Source organism: Ambystoma mexicanum, chromosome 8 (genome assembly GCF_040938575.1).
Source record: "Ambystoma mexicanum isolate Mex_15411 chromosome 8, UKY_AmexF1_1, whole genome shotgun sequence".
NCBI classification, from domain to species: domain Eukaryota; kingdom Metazoa; phylum Chordata; class Amphibia; order Caudata; family Ambystomatidae; genus Ambystoma; species Ambystoma mexicanum.
In genome coordinates, this window is record NC_090929.1 from 27,655,523 (window position 1) to 27,677,032 (window position 21,510).

General features: G+C 44.7%; 1 protein-coding gene across 2 annotated transcripts in view; it reads left to right on the forward strand.

Moving 5' to 3' along the window:
- TBC1D13 (TBC1 domain family member 13) overlaps nt 1-21,510 on the forward strand; it is a 391,422-nt gene that overhangs the window by 50,522 nt on the left and 319,390 nt on the right. The gene's annotated exons all lie outside the window — the stretch shown is intronic.

Genomic DNA, 21,510 nt, shown 5'->3' on the forward strand with positions numbered 1-21,510 from the left:
AGTTCCCCTTTTGAGTTACGTATATTCTTCATTGTAATGTCTTTCTGTTTCGCACGGAGTTGCCTTGCTAGGAGTCTGTCTGCTTTGTTCGCTTTTATGTAATATCTTTGTCTAAGATAAAGTAGGTTTCTCTCTGCTCCTTTTGTGCGCAGCATGTCTAGTTGGCCCTGCGTGTGTCTCAATGCTTTCTTTAATGCTCTAGTAGGGTGGGACACTATTTTCTCTTGTATTTCTGCTATTGAGGTCTCAACTTTCTTTTCCCATTGGTACCTCTGTTTCTCTTTCGTGATTTTCATCGCCACCAATTTCCCCCGGTTAACTGCTTTGAACGCTTCCCAGACTGTGCCTAAGGAGACTTCCCCCGTGTCGTTTTGGGTGAAGTATTCTTCTATCATTTCCCTTATGGATTCCCCTGCTATCGGGTCTTGGATTAGATCTTGGAGTAGCCTCCACCTCCAGAGCCTGTTTGATTTCTCTGGGAGGTCCAACTCGAGCCACAACGGGGCATGGTCTGAAAATGCTATCGCTCCAAGTTCCATACCCTGAATCTTTCCCATGAGCCCCACTGAAACCCAAAAGTAATCAATCCTAGACATAGAGTTGTGTACGTGAGAGAAGTATGTGTACCCCCTTTGCTCCCCCTTCAGTTCCCTCCACATATCGCTTAGGGCCATGTGGTCTATCTGTTGTTTGAGGCGTGTTGAGGGCGCCCCTTGGCCGTGCACCTTGCCTGTGCTCCTATCTAATTGGGGATTCCATGCCATATTGAGATCCCCTCCCAGGATCACTTCCCCCTTGCAAAGCCTTCTAGTCTCCCCAGTAGATCCTTAAGGAAGCCATCCTGCCCCGTGTTTGGAGCGTATACTGATGCCAAGGTGATGGAGTGTCCTTCTAGCACCACATTAGCAAAGGCATACCTCCCTTCTTTGTCGGTAAGAATATTTTCCAGTTTGGCGCCTCCCCCTTCCCTTATCGCTATCAACACCCCCGCTCTTTTTTCAGTAGAAGTGGTTTGTGCCCATATCCTGTAGCACCTTATGCAGGGTTTCTGCTTATCTTTCGATCTAATAAGTGTCTCTTTGAGCATAAGTATGTCTGCTCTTTCCCTTTTGAGCTGTTTCTCCAATTTTGCCCGTTTCGTTGGGTGGTTCATGCCCCTAATATTGAATGTTAAGATCTGTATCTTCCCCATCATGTTATGTCTTCGTTCATTGCATTTTGATCCCCGAGCTTGCCCATTTCTTCTGTTTCATACTCCAACCCCCCATCCCTTCCCTGTAACTTCCCCCCAACTGATTAACCAAAAAACCAAACAACTTGCCCCCGAGTAGGGCGAGGGTTCCTACTGATGCTAGGGCGTTGCGCCCTTTGCTCCCTGCCCTCCTTAACCTCAGGGAATTTTTTGTGGGGAATCATAAACCCCACTTTCTCATCTGTCCTTACCGAATTCCAAGAAAGAGGGTCCTTCCCGGGCCGCCATCTCTGTATAGTTAGTAGCAGATCATCTCTTTTTTCCCACCCTCGTCGGGGTCCTCTTGTAGTTGTCGCTATCTGGTGTCTTTGTCGTTCCCCTTTTCAGGCTCTTTCATGATAGCTTCTTGCGGCCTTCCCCTCCTGTATTTGGCCTCCTCTGCTTGATTGTTTCCCAGCCTCTCGGTTGTCTCGATTGTTCTGCCCTTCGTTTGGGTGCTTCCGATTCCTCTTCCCCTTCCTGGATACCTATTATATTGAGGCCTTCTTCCCATGTGGTCACTCTTCTCTGTTTCCCCTCCCATGTGAACATCAGTCCAAATGGGAAGGTCCATTTATAGCGGATTTCTTTCTCCACCAGTGCCCTGACGAGTGGGTCCATTGCCCTTCTTTTTTGCAGGGTCACCAGAGCTAAATCTTGATATAGTTGTATTTCTTGTCCGTTCATTCTGATATGCTCAATTTCTCTTGCTTTCCTCAATATCTGTTCTTTTTGTGGGCAAGAGGAGAGGGCCACCAGGACATCTCTCGGTCTTTCTCCCGGTGCCCCCGATCTCTTCGGCCCCACCCTGTGGACGCGGTCTACTCCTATTACTTCTGTATCTTGGGCATCCAGAACATCTCTGAACACTTCTTTTACTGCCATTTTAAGGTCCTTATCCAGGACAGATTCCTCCATGTTTTTGATGCGTATGTTGGACCGTCTGGAGCGGTTCTCCAGGTCCTCACGTTGTATTTCCAGATTGTGGATGAGTCTCACCAGGTGTCCTTGTGTTTCGCTAACCTGTTGTGTTTCTTCTACGACATTCTGAAGTGTTCTTTCATTTATGTCCGTTCTTTCCTCAACCTTGGCCATATCTACTTTGATGTCCTGTACTACCTGCTTCATGTCATTTTTCATGGTTTTAAATTGTTCCTGTACAGTGGACATGAATTTGTCTTGTAAGTCCTGAAACCAAGCTTGCATATCCTCTCTCGAGGGAGGCTGCTGATGGTGTGTGCGGGTGTCACCCTCTCCTTGTGATCTTCCTGGGTGTTGCCTTTAGATTTTGACGAATTGTCCGTTGACCACATGTGCAGGATGCTTGCGTCCTGTTTTGAGGTCTGTGGTGTCTGTAGCGCAGCGTTGCCTTTCCCTTTAGCTCATGACATGGTGTAGTATCTTTCTTGGGGTGCTTTATTCTTTTTCGTATATGCAGTGGTTTGCCCTTGGGTGGGACTGTGCTTGTGCGTTCTGGTTTTCACATGCACACCCGGTGGCCCGTTCCCCACGAGCTGTTGTGGGCTAATCTGTTCCCAGACCTTCCTTCCCCCTTTTATTTGGGCGGGCTCTCCAGGGGGGGCGTTCTTATTTGTCAGGGTTCCCTGTATGTGCTTTTATATAATTGCGGGGGGTGGCCTCTTGTAGATGCTGGTTCGCAGGGTGGCGGATGGCCTACTGTGGTATGGTGGTCTGGGGGCGGGAGCTCTCTCGCCCCCTCCTCAATGCACTCTCGTGGGTGACTTTGCTGCTTTATTGTGCCCTTGTTCCATATGCGTTCGCTTCGGTTGTGAGGCAGGGAGGATGCCGGGGGGGGGCCACCCCCACTTCTGTGTCCTTGTGTCCTTCTGGAGGAGCAGATATTACTCTCCCCTCCTGTGGCTTTCCCCTGGGTGGGCCACCCTTGCAGGGTTATGTTCTGTGAGGTATATGTCCCCCCCCCCCCCAGGAGGGGTGTCTCCCTTTTATCATAGCGCTTGGAAAATGCATCTCCCACCTCCGCCCCCGCTCTCCGCTCCACTGCTATATCCCTGGGCCGCCTTGGAAACCTCCCTCCTGGGATCTCACCTTGGCTCCTCGATGCCGGGGCCTCCGGGCGAGCCTCGCTCCCGCAATTGGAGCGGTCTGCCCGTGCCTCGGATTTTCGCTCGTCCAGGCCGTGGAGCACCCGTGCTGGCCCCCGACCGCCCGGTCGCTGTGTCTCTCCTCTGCTCTCCGCACGTCTCACTGCCCGTCTCCGGTGCCCACCGCGGAGTCCCGCTCTTCCAGGGCAACAGGGGGAGAGCCGCCCCCTGTAGTCGATGCCTCTGCTGACCTGTTGCAGTGGGGGCCCTGAGTTTGTGCTGTGTGCGCGGGGGGGAACGACCGCCGGGCCCCTCTGTCCGCTGTCGGGCCTCTGGTCCGCCTCCTGCCGCCTCTCCCTCCTCGGTTCCACGCTGGGTCTCGATCTCTCCGATGGGGGAGGGGCCGCTCGCTCCACGCTCCGTGCAAGCCTTTACAGCGGCCCTGGGCTGGGGGGACCCGCTGGGGGGGTTTATTCGTTCGCAGGAGGGTCTTTCAACCCAAACTGGTCTCTGCTGCAGGGCTCGTTGTGCTCAGTGTCTGTGGCCCGGGCAGAGAGCGTCTCAGGCACGTCTCTTCACCCCGTCGGCCATCTTGGAATCAGTTATTTATAGCTTTTAAGCACTAGGACTCAGAGATGATAATAAGTTCCTTATTAGTGTTATCAAAGCAACAGATATAAGCATTTTCAGAAATGTCAATCAATATCAGAGCAACTGTCCCTTCCAGATGCCCCTTTGTCATCACAGATGGGAAACCTTACAAAGGCACCATGTTCTAAATCCTCTCGCTGCTGGTGATTCTAGATAAAACTACCTTTAAGAATGATAGCAGCTGTGGAAATGTCCCCCACTCAGTCAAGGTTATAGACGGGGAACTCTGATTCAGACACCAGCATAAAGCGGATGAAGAGCAGCTGCTCTCCCTATTCCATTGAAAACAATAACTTTATTCAGATTTCAAAGTTAGGAATGCCTAGCGTGTTTTTGTGCAGGCAGCACCTCGCCACAGCCACGATTAAGCCCTTGGATGTAAGTCTGTGTACCTTAACTATTATTTCAGGCTTACTTAGACTTTTCATGTGAATTTCCGGCAATGTTTTTATTTGAACTGTAAGCCATAATTACACAAAAAGCAACCTCAGCCTGCACAGGCCACTTGCCTGTGAATCCTAGGCCGGCTCATTGTTTTTCATCAACCTGATGCAGGGCTTGGTAAATCTACTAGCCCACTTGCATTAGCAAGATGATTTTATGATGGTAGTAGACCTTGCTGACGATTATATGGATGTTTGAAACCTTTATTTTATATTTACTGCAAACAAACTTTGTTTGCAGTAAATGGCAAATAATATTTCACTTTGCATGGCTAGCCTTTGGGTGGCAGCATTACATCATATATGAAGTGTTCTTAATGGTGACATGCACCATTTTACAGAAAGCCCAGTAAGTATGTTGTCACCAAGGAGCGAATGCATTTATCTTAAGTAGAGAATGTAAACTAAGGAAGTCGTCCTGCAGGTGTGGTGGGATTTTTAAGAATTTGCAATGCCTGTGATGAGCCACGTCAGTGCAGCTGCTCTAGTTATCCATTTTCATGAATAACAATGAGCTGGAAGGTGACAGCACTAGGTACTTATGCTTGCTATGACCATACACTGCTCCAGTCAACCCGCATGGCCTTGGTACTGCTCCTATAGTCTACTAACCACTAGCACTGGCATGGCAGGATGGGTGGCTCTGGTGTGTTGTGTGGGCAGGAGCCAGGCAGCCGTGGTACTGGGAGTAGCTAAATAGTGCAGCGGACAGGTGGGCACTGTGAGAAACCAGAGGGTGTCTCACATGCTAGTCCCCAGGGATCTCTCTCTAAGGTGGCCAGGGCACGGCCATCGCCTTTGGATCCAGACCCTGGGGTGGACCAGTGCGGGAGGATCGCCTGGGTGAGGGGTCTTCGGGGAGTGATGGTGAGATAGACGATGGCGAGACGTGGTATTCCCCCCTATTTTGTTTATCGAATCCATCCTTTGTTTTAGGGTGCTCTGAGATCCCAACTCACCCCCTGCCCCACTTTTTACACAAACACTGGGCCGAGGAAGAGGATGACTGAGAATAACAACACTGACTTGCATACATTGTACTGGCCATTTCTCGCTAATCGGGTCAGGCAAAGTCAGGCACTTAATCCTAAATGCATACATCTGTTACCAATTGGCTCTCATCACATGAATAAAAGGCAGAAACCAAAGACAAACTCTGAGTAAGGTGGAACACGAGAACGAGCAGAACTTCGGGACGAAGGCACACCTACTGGAGCAGCTCAACAGACCTAGGGATGAGAGCAGCAGGCCGAAAACCTCAAGGCTTCCCTGTTGGAGGCTGTTGCCTCCAACAGGCCGCAAAGCCACGTAGAGAAGGCCATTTCCCACAAGTAAAGATTGCATTTTGTTTCAAGGACGCTAGCGACACACCCAGGAGAACGGCAAAGTTGGGGAGGCGAGGTCAAGCCTGTGGTGCTAACCTTGACTCAAAAATAAGAAAACGCCAAACAAGAAAGAAACGCACACAGCCGGTGAGTTGGCAAGCGACCTGAGAGACTGGTGTTTGTTACAGTGACTGAAGTAGCAACATCATATCACAAGTAAAGGCTGCACACGTGTAGATGAGACGTGAAGAAAGGCAGAACTTTGATGTAAAGAACAGCTGGGAAATCAACGATACTAAGTAACAGAGTGGTCCGGTGAAAGGAAGTAAACCATTGGAAAGTCTCTGTGAAAGGTAAATTGTTTAACGCGAGAAAGCGAATGAACAATAAAAGTAAAAATAAGATTAATTCCTAGAGAAGGAAAGAGTGAAAGTAGCACAGTGAACTTTGAGTCAAAGTGGTTCTGCAGTAGTCTCACAAATAAACCACGCACATTCAAAAGTCTTCCACCTCCTAAAGGGGATCGAGCCTGACAAAGTTAGACCCGAATCTGAAAGGGGCCCAAGCCCGACAGAGGGAGACCCGAAGTGAAAGAATCTTGGGGAAGGGAGTCCCCCCTTACAACTTATATTGAACTGACGATTACGGAATGTTGGTGCTAGCAGCAGCAGCTTAAGCTTGCAGCTCCTGGCCTCCTCCCTGAAGATATCATATATTTAATTATGAAGTCAAAGAAGAAATCTCAGAAATCTGTAAATCCGATTCCCAAGAAGCAGAAACAACTTTCAGAGATGGAGGAAGATGAAGAAGAAGAATAACCCAGCCCTCAGACTATTTACAAGCTACTTAGACAAGTAATTTGAGATATGAAGGACGTCAAGGCAACTATGGCGGATGTTAGTTCTAGTGTTTCCCATTAAGATGTCAGAGTAACTAGCTTGGAGAAGACATCTTCAAATATGAGCTCTGAAATAGCTGGTAGCTTCAGAGCTTACAATATACTGAAGAAAGATCTATATAAGGAGAAGGAAAATGCTTGGAAATGAACTTAAAGTTGAAAGAGAAAAATATCAGGATAATTGGAGTAGAAGAGAATACTGATCCAGCAGGATTAAAGCTATCCTTATTGATTCTGCAAATTTTAAAGGAATGTTATGGTTTGGAGTCGGTTACTGAATCTGATATTGACAATATTTATCGTGTTGGCAGATCGGTTGGATCCAGACCTAGACATATTCTCGTCACCTTTGCAATCTCTAAGAAGGAGTCCATAATGTAAGCTGCTAGATCTAAAGGACCAACTACTTTCAAAGGAAAACCAATCTTCATCTACCCAGATTTCCCAAAGGAGCATTTGGAAATCAGGAAATTGTTCAAAGTAGTTAAAGATTTGGCAAAAGATCTGAATAGAAAAGTCTTTCTCAACAAATTCAATTCTATGACATTATTTTTGCCAACTGGAGAAAGGGTCACTAACGAACCAAAAGAAGCAACTTCTTGGCTAGAGAAACACTGTGAGGGGTCTGTTAATGCTACTGAAATGGATGATTTACATTCTGTCTTCTGGTAATATAATATATGTTATTTTAAATTCATTTGCAACTTATTTTTTTACATTTTTACATTGTTAAAATAGGCTAAAATGGCACCGCCATGTCGCTGCAGTTAAACGTTTACATTTTTAAAGTATACTTTTTACGGAGAGCGTATCTTCTGATGGTTCATGCCAGTAGGGGAAATAGAAGAAAGGACCTTCATCCTGGTCACGTAGTCAGCTGATGATCACATTACGTGCGTGACTTCATTGCTGAATCAAACGTGTAAGAGAAATGATCGGGCAGCTTTCGTATCATGCGGCTACATCGGGAGTCATGATGCATCTGCATGAAGTGCGATTAGAGGAACAGCTGATCAATGCGTGGAATTCATTCACTTCGGAAGACGGAGAGGATTGTTTGCTGAGACGCATATTTCGGAGGCTACACAGGAATGTTTACAATGGACATTTGGACATTAGGACTAACACAATGGTAAGAGGATATGTCGGGAGCGTAAGCAGCTCAGAAATTTTTGAGGAAACTACAGCTGTGTCCAGGAGCTAATAATTTGTAATATAAACATAACTTGACTCATTTTTGAAAATGTAGTTATATATATGAAATCCGTGCTGCCTTGATCTTTCTTTGACACAGCATGTTGAGTAATATATTCAAAGTAGGATTTATATAATACCATTGTAGTTCCAGAAGCAATAATATTTGTGGATTGTTGAATATACCTTTATTTATGGTAAAAGCAGAAATGTCTGAGCCCTTTAGAGTGAAATCCTACCAATGTTAGGTAAATGAAGATGCTCTCTTCTCTTTGCTGGGAGTATTTTCTTTTCAGGTTTCATGTCTGGTTCATGAAGGTACCTCTCAGTAAAAGACAGGCTGTCCAGAGTGCATATTAGTACCTACTGTGAATGAAAGCTTGGACGTATGCACTTAGGCTCATTTGGTAATTTAATTCTTTATTACATGGAAAATATATGTACATTACATCGTAATAGATGTGCAGATTAAATCAGTTTATTTATTAGAAATGTGGGAATTATTATCCTAAAAAGTTTTAAAGGATTGTGTATAGTTTAGAGAATGGGCAATAGTGATGAGAGTATGGGTTACACAGTGGCAAATGGATGGTACAGCTGGCTGACACAGCTTTAAGCTGCCTGAGGAAGCTTGCATGTCTATAATGATGAGCTCTGGTTACAACGAAGAATGTATTTATCCAGTCAAGTGCTATGCAAACAACAATCTGTGTTTGTTTAACGTATAGGGGTGTTTCAATATATAGTTTTTGGCCAGAGAGTTGTATATTATTGTTGGTGGACTTGAAATACCATCATGCGGCCATCCATATGGGAACTATAACTTGGTTGACATTCAATGTGTTTTATGATAGTGTATATGTACTGTGTTGATTTAGTACATACTAGTATATTATCGTGCTTACTGTGGTTCTGCAATTTCTTTTTCTTTTTTTTTCTTCTCAGTATAGTGACTGATGTTCTCATTTTAAATTTGTGCAGAGTGCTGGGGGGCCGGAGCTTCATATACTTTAGTGTTGACTATCAGCATTCTGTCGATAAGATGGGGGGAGGGGATACTCGTACTTTTGTTATCTGGTTTTAGTTCTTTTAGTTAAATTTGACACACCTAGTGTATTTCTGGATTTGTTAAAAGAGATGGTGTCTCCAATGAAGCAGGATCTGAAAGTGCTGTCCTGGAATGTTAACGGATTGAATAATCTGAGCATGCGGCAGAGAATTTACAATTGTATGTGTGAGATTCAGTGTGATATTTATTTTTTACAAGAAACACATTTGTTGAATGAGGAGATCCAAAGACTGCAGAAACAGATGGTCGGTGGGGCGTATGGTTCCTGCTACTCTTCCAGATCTAGAGGAGTGGCAATTTTAGCTCATAAAAATGCACCAATTAAAATTTTGAAACAAAATACAGACACAGGGAAGAATTATTGTCTTGTTGATTGAACTTCAAGGATGCAATGTGACTCTATGTAACATGTATGTGCCGTCCATTGATGACAGTTCCTTTTTTAGGTGGGGACTTCAACTTGGTATTGGATACAAAATTAGATCGAAGTAATGGTGGTATGGACAATAGAAGAGACCCTCATTTTAGATCTTTTCAGTCATTAATAGCGGAGAATTATTTAAAGGACTGTTGGAGCCTAACGCATCCACAGCTGAAGGAGTATAATTTTTATTCAAACTCTCATTGTACCTGCTCTCGCATTGATATGTTTCTCACAAGCGGCAAAGTTACTGAACATTTTATGGCAGGCGAAATAGGAAATATTGTGGTTACGGATCATGCCCCTGTCTCTTTGTTGGTGAAACTTGATTTTGAAATTCATAAATCTTTCACTTGGCGGATGAACACCTCAATCTTACAAGATGAAAAGTTAGTTGATAAAATTAGAAGTGAAGCAGACCATTTTGTGAGAGAAAACCAAACTTATTATTTGATTGTTAAAGTAATTTGGGAGGCATTTAATGAGGGGCCTGATCTTGGGTCTATCGAGTGGTAAGAGGAAATCAATGGAACTTTTGAGATTGAATTTGGAGAAACAGATTATGGAAGTGACTAATATTTTGGTGATTTATCCTGCGAGTAAAAAAAATAATTAAGTACTTTAAAAAGAGAAATTAACAGAATAATTAATGTAAGGGCTGAGGAACAGTTGTTTCATCTCAAATGCTCCTATTTTGAGCGAGGTGAAAAGAGTGATCGCTGGCTGGCCTACCGGCTTTGTCAGCAGAACTCTGAAGGGGCCATTACATCGATTTGTAGCACGGATGGTAATACAACTTTTAATCCCGTGGAAATAAACAAGGTTTTTAAAGAGTACAATTCACAATTGTATCGGGATGAACCCGATATTACAGGGCATGGTGAATCCTTTTTTGAGTATTTACTAATCCCACAAGTGTCTGATAACCATAAAAAATCCCTTGAAAAATCTATAACTTTAGACAAGATCAAAGTGGCGATTCACAACTTAATTATAGGAAAGTCACTGAGGCCAGACGGACTTCCGGTGGAGTTTTACAAAATTCTGCCGGATTCTGCACTAGGCTTGTTGAGGGATACTTACGTTATAAAGAATAAATTGGAACTATCTTTTCTCAGTCCTAAAAAGAATGAACTTCAGAGAGAGTTTTATTTCATGGATACATATTTTATATACACTTCCAACAGCCGATATCAGGACTTATGGTTTACGATCTGACTCATTTATTTTACAGAGGGGTACTAGACAAGGCTGCCCCTTGTCTCCATTACTTTTCATTTTGGCTATTGAAACTTTGGCAATTGCTTTAAGACAAAATCAAAACATTAGAGGATTTGGAATTCAAGGGGCAGAACAAAAGATCTAGTTTTACGCAGACAATCTATTGTTCATAATTAGGGATCTGAATATTTCCCTGCCAACATTGTTGGAAATACTGAGTAGATTTTATGGAGTGGCAGGCTACAAGATTAATTGTTCTAATTCAGAATTGATGCCATTTACGTTCGCTTGTGATAAATCTTTTATTTCATCGTTGGGCTTCCAATGGTGTGAGAAGAGAATGAAGTATCTTGGTGTATGGCTCACTCCACAAGTTGAGAACATGGTTGAGGAGAACATGAATGAGATGTGTAAAGATTTTAAAGTGAGTCTGGAAAGATGGTCCTAGTTAAAGTTATCATTGTGGGGTAAAGCAAATGCTTTGAAAATGACTGCTAAACTTAGAATTAATTATGTACTTGGCATGCTCCCGCTGGAAATTAAGTCCTCATTTTGGAGGGAGCTGGACTATCTAGTTCAGTCGTTCATATGGGATAAAAAGCCCCTGAGATTACAGTTATGGAAGCTTCAACTTCCTTTGGAAAAAGGGGGCCTAGGCTTGCCCAATTTTCGTGCTTATCATTTAGCTTTTATCTGTCAATTCATTATTCAATTTCTTAAGGAAGAATTAAATGACTGGGTTGATGCAGAGGCAGGGCTAGCTGGACCACTTCTACCAAAGGCGGTTCTTTCTACGACAAGCATTGTGAGTAGGAGAAATCCCATTACGGAGTTCTTGAGGAAGAGTTGGAAACAGCTTTATGAATATTTGGGATCAGATGCTTTAATTTCACCGAATGCTTCGATATGGATGAATTCTGCAGTTAAAGAAAAAGGAAAGGTGTTATTTTGGGTGGAGTGGTTTTTGGCCGGTGTGTGCTGGATTGGAGAATTATGGCAGAATGGAAAATGCATTTCGGGGACTGAAGTCTGTGAGAAATGGAATATTGAGAATTTTTCAGAATCTTAATACAGAAGTATGAAGAAGAGCATTGGTAAGGTGACGTGGGCAGATGAAGTGAATATGGAAATATTGACAGCTGTAAGAGAACCAGGTGAAGGAGGAATTGCGAGTGAAATGTATAAACTTATTGTATTTAAATACAAAGAGAATGTGAAACTAAGAGAAGAATTGAATCAGCGTTTGGGGTATGATATTACGGGGGAAGAATGGATGAGATGAGTGGGAATGTGAAACTTAGTTCGTTGAATTTGAGTGAAAGATCTAGACAGATTAAAGAGTCTGTTGGAGCCCCGAAAGAATGATGAAACAGGGAATAACTGATTCTGATGATTGCTGGAAATGTTTGAGTGGTATAGGTACATTAGAACACATGTTCTGGCATTGTCCGAGAATTAGAGGATTTTGGTCAGATATTTGTCGCATGTGCCTCTGTGTTCTGGAGACTGACATTGATCTGGACTTTAAGACAATGATTTTAGGAAGTAACAGTTTAATTTTGAGAAAATATGGAGAACATTTCTTGATGTGTACTAGGTCTTTCACTGTATTTTTATATATATGTAGGGTTATTGTGTACATTTTAGATTGAAATTTAGTTACGTTTTCATTATTTATTGGTTTATCTTTGTAAATTGTATTGATTTGTATGTTTGTAAATTGTTTAATTTTGAATAAATAAAGAATAAAAAAAAACATTATCGTAGGAGGGGCGTGGCCAGCAGCCATGCCGTAAGGACACGTTTTCCTTAGGCTCCTGTGATCCGACATGACTGGCCTGTGATGCAGATAATTGCGGGTTAATTCCCCTGCAACTGAAACTATGGACGTATGAAACCGGCTAGCAGACCTGAGAGCAAGCAGAGGAGCGTCAGGTAGCGTACTGCTGAGTACGGGCAGGGGAAGATTCAGATCTGGCTGGCGACTGAGGGACAAAATGCCACAGGCCAAGGGCTCAAGTCACCTCATGTAACACCAGGATGACAAAAAGGACCCCGGCGGCAAGGCCGGCTCTAAAAGAAGTACTCGCACAGGCTTGGGAGTCCACAGATGGCTCCCAGTGGATACCTGAGAGCACAGAAGGGAAGGTAATAACCTGAAAACGCATCAACTGGCAGAAATACATAGTGGCAAAGCTGGCGGAGGGCGATCTGCTGAAGCTGGGCGGCACAGACTTTCTCGGGCAGTAACGGATAGCGGAGGGAAAAACCCTCTTCTCAAACTGACTAAGAGTTACAAGTTACAAGATGTGCATGATGCGCTCCGAATGAACATAAATCCTTGGCTAAAAGCAAAATATTCCACTGTCGTCTCTGAGCAGGTTTGTATAGACAATGTGCATCCCATGAGAATTTGGTTATAATATCAGTGGTCTTGAAATGCTTGGTTGCTTTGTTAGATGAGAGTAATGTAGAGGTTCCGTCAACCGTTTTCATATCTGGAAACATCTAATTGTTCATAATGTGTTCACAATTCCTGATTTTGTGATGATTTTTTGACAATTTATTTTGTTTTTTGTATCATGTGAGTTGTAACTCTACTTTCTGGCTTTATTGTATTTTATGTAGGGTCATGGCAGCCTTGACGACGACTCTGGTCGAAACACGTGTCGGCTGACTTTCTTTGAGGAAATGAAACAACATTTTGTTGCAAACTCTGCATATATGTCACAATGCTATTAATCTGGAATCAGCAATATTCTTGGGCAGAGCGCGTCATGCAAATCTTGTAAATCTTACTCTGTTCAATTTGGAGGTGTTTATGGGTGCACTTACTCCTTGATTTGGCAACGCAGCCGCCCGCATTCTATGGGATTACTGATCTAAGCGCATTTTATAGAGACCAACACCCATACTCATATATATTTTCTTTGACTCTTCTCAAACTGGTACCCCATCGCTCAACAGCTGGCCGAGGTGGTATATAGCCCAGGGGCTGGACATAGACCAAGCAACAGCAAGGCTGGAATTTTGGCACCGGAAACAAGCAACGCCCGGTCCGGCAGTTGGAAAAGCAATGGGCCAGACAACGGAGAGAGTGGAAATAAGGAGGGACGAGAAGACCAACACCGCAGGACACAGATATGGCGTTGAAATGGCAGAAGGGCAAATCCAAGAAACACACGTTAGAGAGTTTCACCAAAACCATGACTACAGTGGAGAATGCCATGCCAGTTACTCCATCACCACAGGGAGATCAGAGCCAAACAAAAGAAGAGCAGCAAGTTCTTGGCGCTAGAGCAGCACTGAAGATACTCCCAGAAGCAAAAATGGACGCAATCAGCATGGACATGAACCTTCTGAGACAAGACGTTCGGGTACTCGCGGAGCGGACTGGGCGCTAGAGAAGGAAGTCGCGATCAGTACTGTAGGGCTCAAAGACACTTCAAGAGATGTATCAGTATTGCAGCAACAAGTGAAAAATCTAGAAAGCAGAGCGGAAGACGCGGAAGGGAGGGCCAGGCGCAATAATGTCAGGATAATTGGACTCCCGGAAAGAGAGGAAGGGGCACAGCCCACTGAATTTATAGAGAACATGCTATTACAAGAAATTGGCCCAGGTAACCTTACCAAGGGCTTTACAGTCGAAAGGGCGCGCAGGTCTCTAATGAGGAAACCACCACCGGGAGTACAACCAAGACCCATTATAGCCCAGATCTTAAACTATAAGGTTAGGGAAAAGATCCTGGAATACTTCTGCAATGTGGGAACGATACATCGGGCATCAGCCAGTATCATTGCGTACCCGGATTATACCGTGCAAGTGCAAAGACAAAGGATGAAATTCACATCAGTCAAAAGAAGACTGAGGGCGTCAAACCGCAAATACATGTTGCTATAGCCGGCACGGTTAAAGATAATGACAGGAGGGAGGACCGTTTCCTTTGAGACCCCAGCGGAAGCTCACAAATGGATGGACACCGAGAATATGCCGACAGGAGAGGGCAACCATACGACGGGGGAACGAGATACCAGCTAAGCAAACTACAGTAGCACAACAGAAACATTATCATACTCAACCGACTGCTTGCAGCGAAATGGAATCTAAATAGCAATATTTCAGGCATCAGACATCGTCAGTTGTGAGGAGCCAGCGGAGGGGTTCCCATCCAGGAGCGCCCCGTTAGGAAGTGTTCTTCACCTCAGAGCGGAACTGTCAGAGGATACTGGTGTTCCAGTATCCCCTTGCTGCACCCTAGACACCAGGACATCCAACTGCGAGAGGGGTGAGAAGCTGGAATGCACGAGCACAAGGTATTGAGCTGGGAAAATGTTGGGGGGTAAGGGAGTTGGTTAGTGGGGAGTTAGCCTATGGGAGCACACAAGAAATGACCAATAAGTACATCGAACTGTCAGGACAAAGGTGGAAGACACTTAGACTAACTATGGGGAATGGCAGTGGGCTCAACAGCTATATTAAGCGACACAGGGTAATGACCTATCTCAGACGCCAGAAAATTGATATAGCACTCCTACAGGAGACGCATCTCACTAAAGAGAAACTAGCAGTACTAGCTCGTAAGTGGAGGGGAATGACTCGGGGCTCATCATATTCTGCATACGCGAGAGGGTTCCTAATATGGATCGTGCCAGAGGTGCCATTTAAAGTCCTCAGATCTTTCTCATACGTGGGAGGCAGGATGGTGGTGGTGCAGGGGTGGTTGGAACAGCGAGGCATATGCATTATAAACACATACACACTGAATAAAGATACAGCAGCCTATTCATTCATTATACGCCCACATAAGTACATACAAAGATGATACATTAGTATGGGGAGGTGATTTTAATTGTACGCTGTGTCCGTTACTGGATAGATCTGATGATAAAGTGACGCACACAAGCCCTGCGGCGAAGGCCTTAAATACATTGCTACACCTGATTGATGTATGGAGGACTCTATTCTCATTACAGGGCCCCTAAAGATTTATACACCAGATTAGATTATGTTTCCACTGGGAGGAGACTCTTGGTGAATTTTTGACAGCTGAATATAAAGCGAGGGTACCATTGGATCATGCCACCCTAGTGGTTATATGGCAGAATTCTCCCCGTACAGCATGCATCCTGACCTGAGCCCCCGTACAGCATGCATCCTGACCTGCAGGCTAAGAAGCAAACCGTTGAGGATCCAATATTCTGGGAAAGCCTAAGAGAAGGGGTGAAAGACTATGTTAAAACCAACACGGAGAGTCTCAAATCAGCAGGCACTCTGTGGGAGGCCTTTAAAGTAGTGATTAGAGGGACGGCAGTGGCGAAGGCGAAAGGAATGCAGGCAGACATAGAAACGGATTTGCAGAGGGTGGAAACTAAATTAGAAGGCTTAGAGAATGCAGGCAGCGAGGCGAAGGATCGAGTACGGGAAATCACCCAGATGCAGCAGGAATGTTCGGGGCACTGGGAAAGATTAGGTAAGCTGAATTACAGAAAATGTGTGGAAAGGCAACATGCAGAGGGGGATAAGCCCGGACGGCTGCTGGCCTTGCTATGTAAAAGTGAGCTCAAACGGGAAATGATAAGCGAGATCACGGGGGAAGACAGAAAGGTCTGTAGGACACAAGATAGAATAAATAAGCTCTCTAAAGTGTATTACAAAGAGTTATACACAGAGACAGTAGCAGCACAAGACACAGACATAGAAGAAGCCGTGGCACAAATAGATCTCCCACAGCTAGATGCAGAGGCAAGAAATTAGTTGCAAGCCCCCATAACTAAAGAGGACCTGGACACGTCTATTAGAGGGTTGCCGACGGGAAAGGCTTCCGGGACGGATGGACTACCCAGGGAATTCTACAAAGAATTTGTGATGGACGTAGTATCCCCGCTTCTAGAGATGTTGAATGAGGCACTGGAAACTGGCATATTACCGAAGGCGCTGAGAATCAGTGATAGTCCCACTACTGAAGCCCAACAAGTTGGCCTCAGAGTGTGGATCGTACCGACCCCTGTCGTTGTTGAATCAAGACGAGAAGATACTCAGGGCCTTACTGGCCAACAGGCTCAAGCCAGCAATAGCTACGCTGATACATCCAGATCAGTCAGGCTATGTCCTAGACAGGAACATCACATGCAATTTAAGGAGGTTGCATCATATTATCGATCATACCCAAAATAGTTCAGAACCATATGTGGTGGCCTCGCTGGATGCGGTCAAGGCGTTTGATCCGGTCAGTTCGCATCGGCTGTTGGCAGTCCTATGAAGGTTTGGTATGGCGCCTACATATATAAAGTGGGTACAGTTATTATACAGCAGCCCAATAGCGAGGTTGAGGACGGGAGCCCATATCTCGGATCAATGGCAGCTAGAGAAGGGCACGAGACAGGGTTGCCCATGGTCACCTATGTTATTTATACTAGCTTTAGAACTGTTAGAGGCAAATCTCAGAAAAGAAAATCAAGAGGCAGGCATAGTAGTAAGGGGTACGGTGAATTTGATCTCCCTATACGCTGATGATATGTTATCATACTTGCAGCACCCAGAAACCAACCTGCAGTATGTTTTAGATGTGCTTGAAAGATATGCAGATTTATCCGGCATCACGATTAACACACAAAACCCGTGCCTGTTTCCCCTAGCAGGGTATAAGGGCAAGTCCTCATATTGCCAGTGCTGCCGATCAAGGGGGAGGTAAACACATCAGGATATCTAGGAGTGGACATCTTTCATGACCCTAAGACAGAACACCAACTGAACACGAAGAGGGCAGTAGACAGACTTGAGCAATCAGGACGTTCTGGGCCAAGTTACTGCTCTCTATGATGGTTAGGGCAGCACTATTAAAGATGGTAGTGCTCCCGAGCTGCTGCATTTCTTTACAAACATCCCATACAATGTACGCAAGTTTTGTTTTAGGAAACTCTACATGATATGTCGCAGCTTTCCATGGCATAACTCCGATGCAGGCTGGCCTTGACAAAACTATAGAGACCGTATGATCAGGGTGGCGTTAGGGTACCAAACTTTGAGGCATATTTTTTGGCGTGCCAATTGTAGGTTATCACGAGCTGGCTACTAGATGAACAGACCCTGGAAAACACTTGCTACAACCAGCATGCACCCCCTTTTTCTTGAAAGAGGTAATATGGATGGCATCAAAGCGAATCCCGAAACCCCAACTGTTGTTAGCACTAGGTAAGACTATGTGGCACAGGGCGGGGCACTTCCTAAAGGAGGACACACCCTATTCTCCGCAGTGACCCCACTAGTGACCCTGAAAGAAGAAGATCCGCAGCTGAGATTGCACGTAAGGAAATACTGGGAACCCATGGGGGTAGTAGCGGTGGCAGATTTGCTATCGGAGGGCAAAGTGAGGGATTTTAAGGCACTCGCTTCAGAGACTGGTATTAATGAAGGGCAACACATAATTTAAGCTTCGCTTAACACAATACTAAAGCCGATACGGCCGGGAACAGAAGGGGTAATACAGGCATATGATAGGATAGAAACATTTTATGATATTGCAGAGGGTGGGCATGCAGTGTCAAGAATATATGAGCTCTTAATGTTGCAGCAAGGGGGCATGCTAGAACAGACTAGGCTTAGCTGGGAAGTAGATATGCAGGAGAAATTGACAGACACCGCATGGCGCAGAACATTAGCTTATCACAAGAAAGTGTATAGGAATACGAGACTCCAGCTAATCCAGTAGTCTATAACGCATAGGGCGTATCTTACTCCTGGGAAAATACCCAAGTTCAGCACTGCTGTAGAACAGACTTGCCCTAAATGTGGATTGATTAATGCAGACTTGGTACATATGTTTTGGCTGTGTGGGAAGATCTATCAGTATTGGACCGACATAGCCCATTCCCTAGCCAAGGCGGACATAAGGTTGGACACGGGATCCCCTGCGGCCTGTTTGCTCAGCATTTTTGCACGCCTGAAGCGGGCAAGACATTTGACTAAGTGGAAAGACTTCATATATATCCTGGCGAAGCACAGAATAGCAATGAAATGGAAGGCGCATATTGGGCCTGATGTAAACCAGTGATGGGGCAACCTCCAGAAATGGACAATGGCTGAAACAGCAGTGTGGCAAGGGGAAGCCTGAAGAGGCCAAGGGGAACAGAACATAGACCTAGATTCATGGAAGCAGCGGGTGCAGGAACTGATGGCCTCTAAGCGTGACGAATCACCTCAGGACACAGATGCCCTGTCGCAGTCGGAGGAGCAGAGATAAGTGCAGGTAGTACAGTCGATGAAATGAGGTGAGCAAGGTAGGGGGGGGCGTAAGACACAATTAGGCTTTATTTTGCTATGTAACTGTATATGGATGTCTGTAAGTTATGGTGTGGAAACAAAAAATAATACAAATAAATGTTTTTTAAAAATCTTTATCGTAGGAGATCTGAGCCCGACAGAGGGAGATCTTTGGGAACGTTTTGGATAAGACATTATTTTAGAAGAAAGAGAAAGAGTCTCTAGCGTGGAAGGCCAGGTGGGCTTTGATCCACTGCTACTATGTATATGATATGATATGATATGGCATTTATAACGTGCCTATACACAAGTGTATGCTGTGTTGAAAACCGAGCCAGAATGTGTCATCCTGCCTACGAGGATCGCCTTACTCCATGAGGCCTAAAGTGGGGAGGGGAGCTGGTTCAGCCACATTATCATTTGAACACTGATTTTTCCTTTGCGTAAACCTTTCCTTTTCACACTTTCTGTACAAGAGATAGGGCAGGTATTAAGTTTTTGTTAGCATAGGCCAATTTACTTGCTTTGGAGTACGTTAAAAAGGGATAGGTGGCTGATTACAAGGGCACGGTTCGATTGCCTTCGGTTGCAAGGCAACACCTATAAATGGAAGGGTTCTTCTGACTCAGCGGGCTGTCCGGTTTGTGGACATGATAGAGAGGATCTCTCTCATTTGTTATTCTTCTGTATAGGGTATGCAGGTATACGCAAAATGTCTCTGATTCCTGCCCTTAAGAAGTCAACGATTCGTACACACAGGGCTGCTCTTGTGTTTCTCCTGAGCGCTGAATCAGTCTATACCGCTTGGGCTCTCTTGACGTTTCTGAAAAGAGCGATGTATTTTAGGAATCGCATTGTGAAACTGCAAGGTGGCGAGGGCCCGTAAGAAAACTCTATAGTACCTGTACTGGGTTAAAGTATTTTTGTATTGTCTTTTTAATCTAATCCTCACTAAAATAATTTTTAAATGTAGTTCATGTCGAGACAACCGCCTAATTGCCAAATGCATTTGTATGCTGTTTCCGCTAATGTTTTGTAATTATTTTTTCTTATGGAAGTGTAATTTTAAGATTTTTGCAATTTGAATTAGTGTAATAATTGTGTTTATTTGTCGTTTAATGGTTGCTTTATACAACCGAATAAACTTGTTTGACTGACTGACTGACAATTTGATTTGACAGACTCCACTAAGGCTGCGTTATTTATTATTTGATGGTCGAGACTACTCCCATCTTAGTTATAGGGCAGAATAGTTTTTTTCTCCAATCCCAACCATTAAATACAGGCATTACAAATTGTACCCATTGTGTCAGTCTCTGCTTGTAATACCATGCCTCCCCTACAGCACACACATGCTTATGTTTCAACGTCAGTGGTATGGCTGGCACATGCCATACACAACTCTTGCACTGATGTCTCTCCACAGACAGGGGCACTCAGCAGCCACATGCAGAGCCCTGGTGAGCTTTTTTCTTCTGATGTATGGCCAGCATGGGGTGCACCAATAGGCATGCACCAAATCACTGAATCTGAAACAGAAGCAGGTACGTGACTGCCTTCAACTGTGAACAGTCGCTGATGCCAATAGCTGGGGAGTGGGTCGCCTGGCACAGGAAAGACAACAAGAGGCCAATTGTCATGCACCGTCCTTGGAAGTATTGGCAGAGATGGAAATACTCCTAAGATGGATTCTCCTTGTCCCATCTTGACGGTCTAGTCTTCCTCCCAGATGGCCACCAGTATCAATATACTGCTCTCAGAAGACTGCCTCTCTGCGTTGCATCCATCTCTTGGTGAAACGCTGCCAGTTCCTGTCTTTACAGCGTACTAGCGATTCTTTGTTTTCCCTGTAGCTCTTTTCATTCTATTTGGTATCCTCCGGGTTCCAGCACGTTCGGGTGCCTCTTCCATTTCCAAGGCAACGACTCATAGTGTGTTATCTTTCTTAATTGCACCTTTCCGTCTATTCTGCTGTTGCGCCGCATACTTCTGTCTTTTTCCTTATATTTTCTTTCTTTCGTTATTCCGCACTTAGCCTTTGCTGTTGTCTTTGTTTTCCTTTACTTTCATCTAGCTGCCTGGCTGCCTTCATTTCCTTTCCGTTACTGTTTCCAGTGCTGCCCGTCTTTGTTTACCTTATCCTTTACGCTGCTTAACAGCGCCCAGAGCTTCTTCTTTTCTTTCAACTTTCCTTAATTCCTATTACGTTCTGTTTCTTTTTCTTTTCTTGGTACGCCTTTAACGTACAGATTCTGCTTTCCTTACCGTGTCCTGTATTTACAGCAGTAGCGATTCACTCTGTTCTTACAGGGTTAGGCTTACCTGCAGTAGGTTCTATTTCTCCCATTCTGGCACGTGTACTAGCTACACCAATTGGAAGCTGAACACCCTGGTGGCTCGTTTTCCAGCCACCGACTTTCAAGTAGTACACAGTGACATTCTCTATCCTGCTGGTGCAATACAGACCCTTGAATTCAAAGTCCATAGTACTGGATGAACTTTTCATCGTGTTCTACCGAGGCCATTACTTATTGCTCAAGGAAGACAGATAAGACCAGCTCTGCTTCCATCCAGGATTTTTTACACCAGTCGGCTTTTTCCCTGACCTGGATTCCACTCCGGTCAAGGTGGCCACCGAGGGAGCTCGCCCCTACCTCCACCAAAAGAGGGAGAAGAAGATTAAAGAGCAGAAGAAACAGCGACGGAAGAAGAATTTCGAGACCCAAGAAAGCTC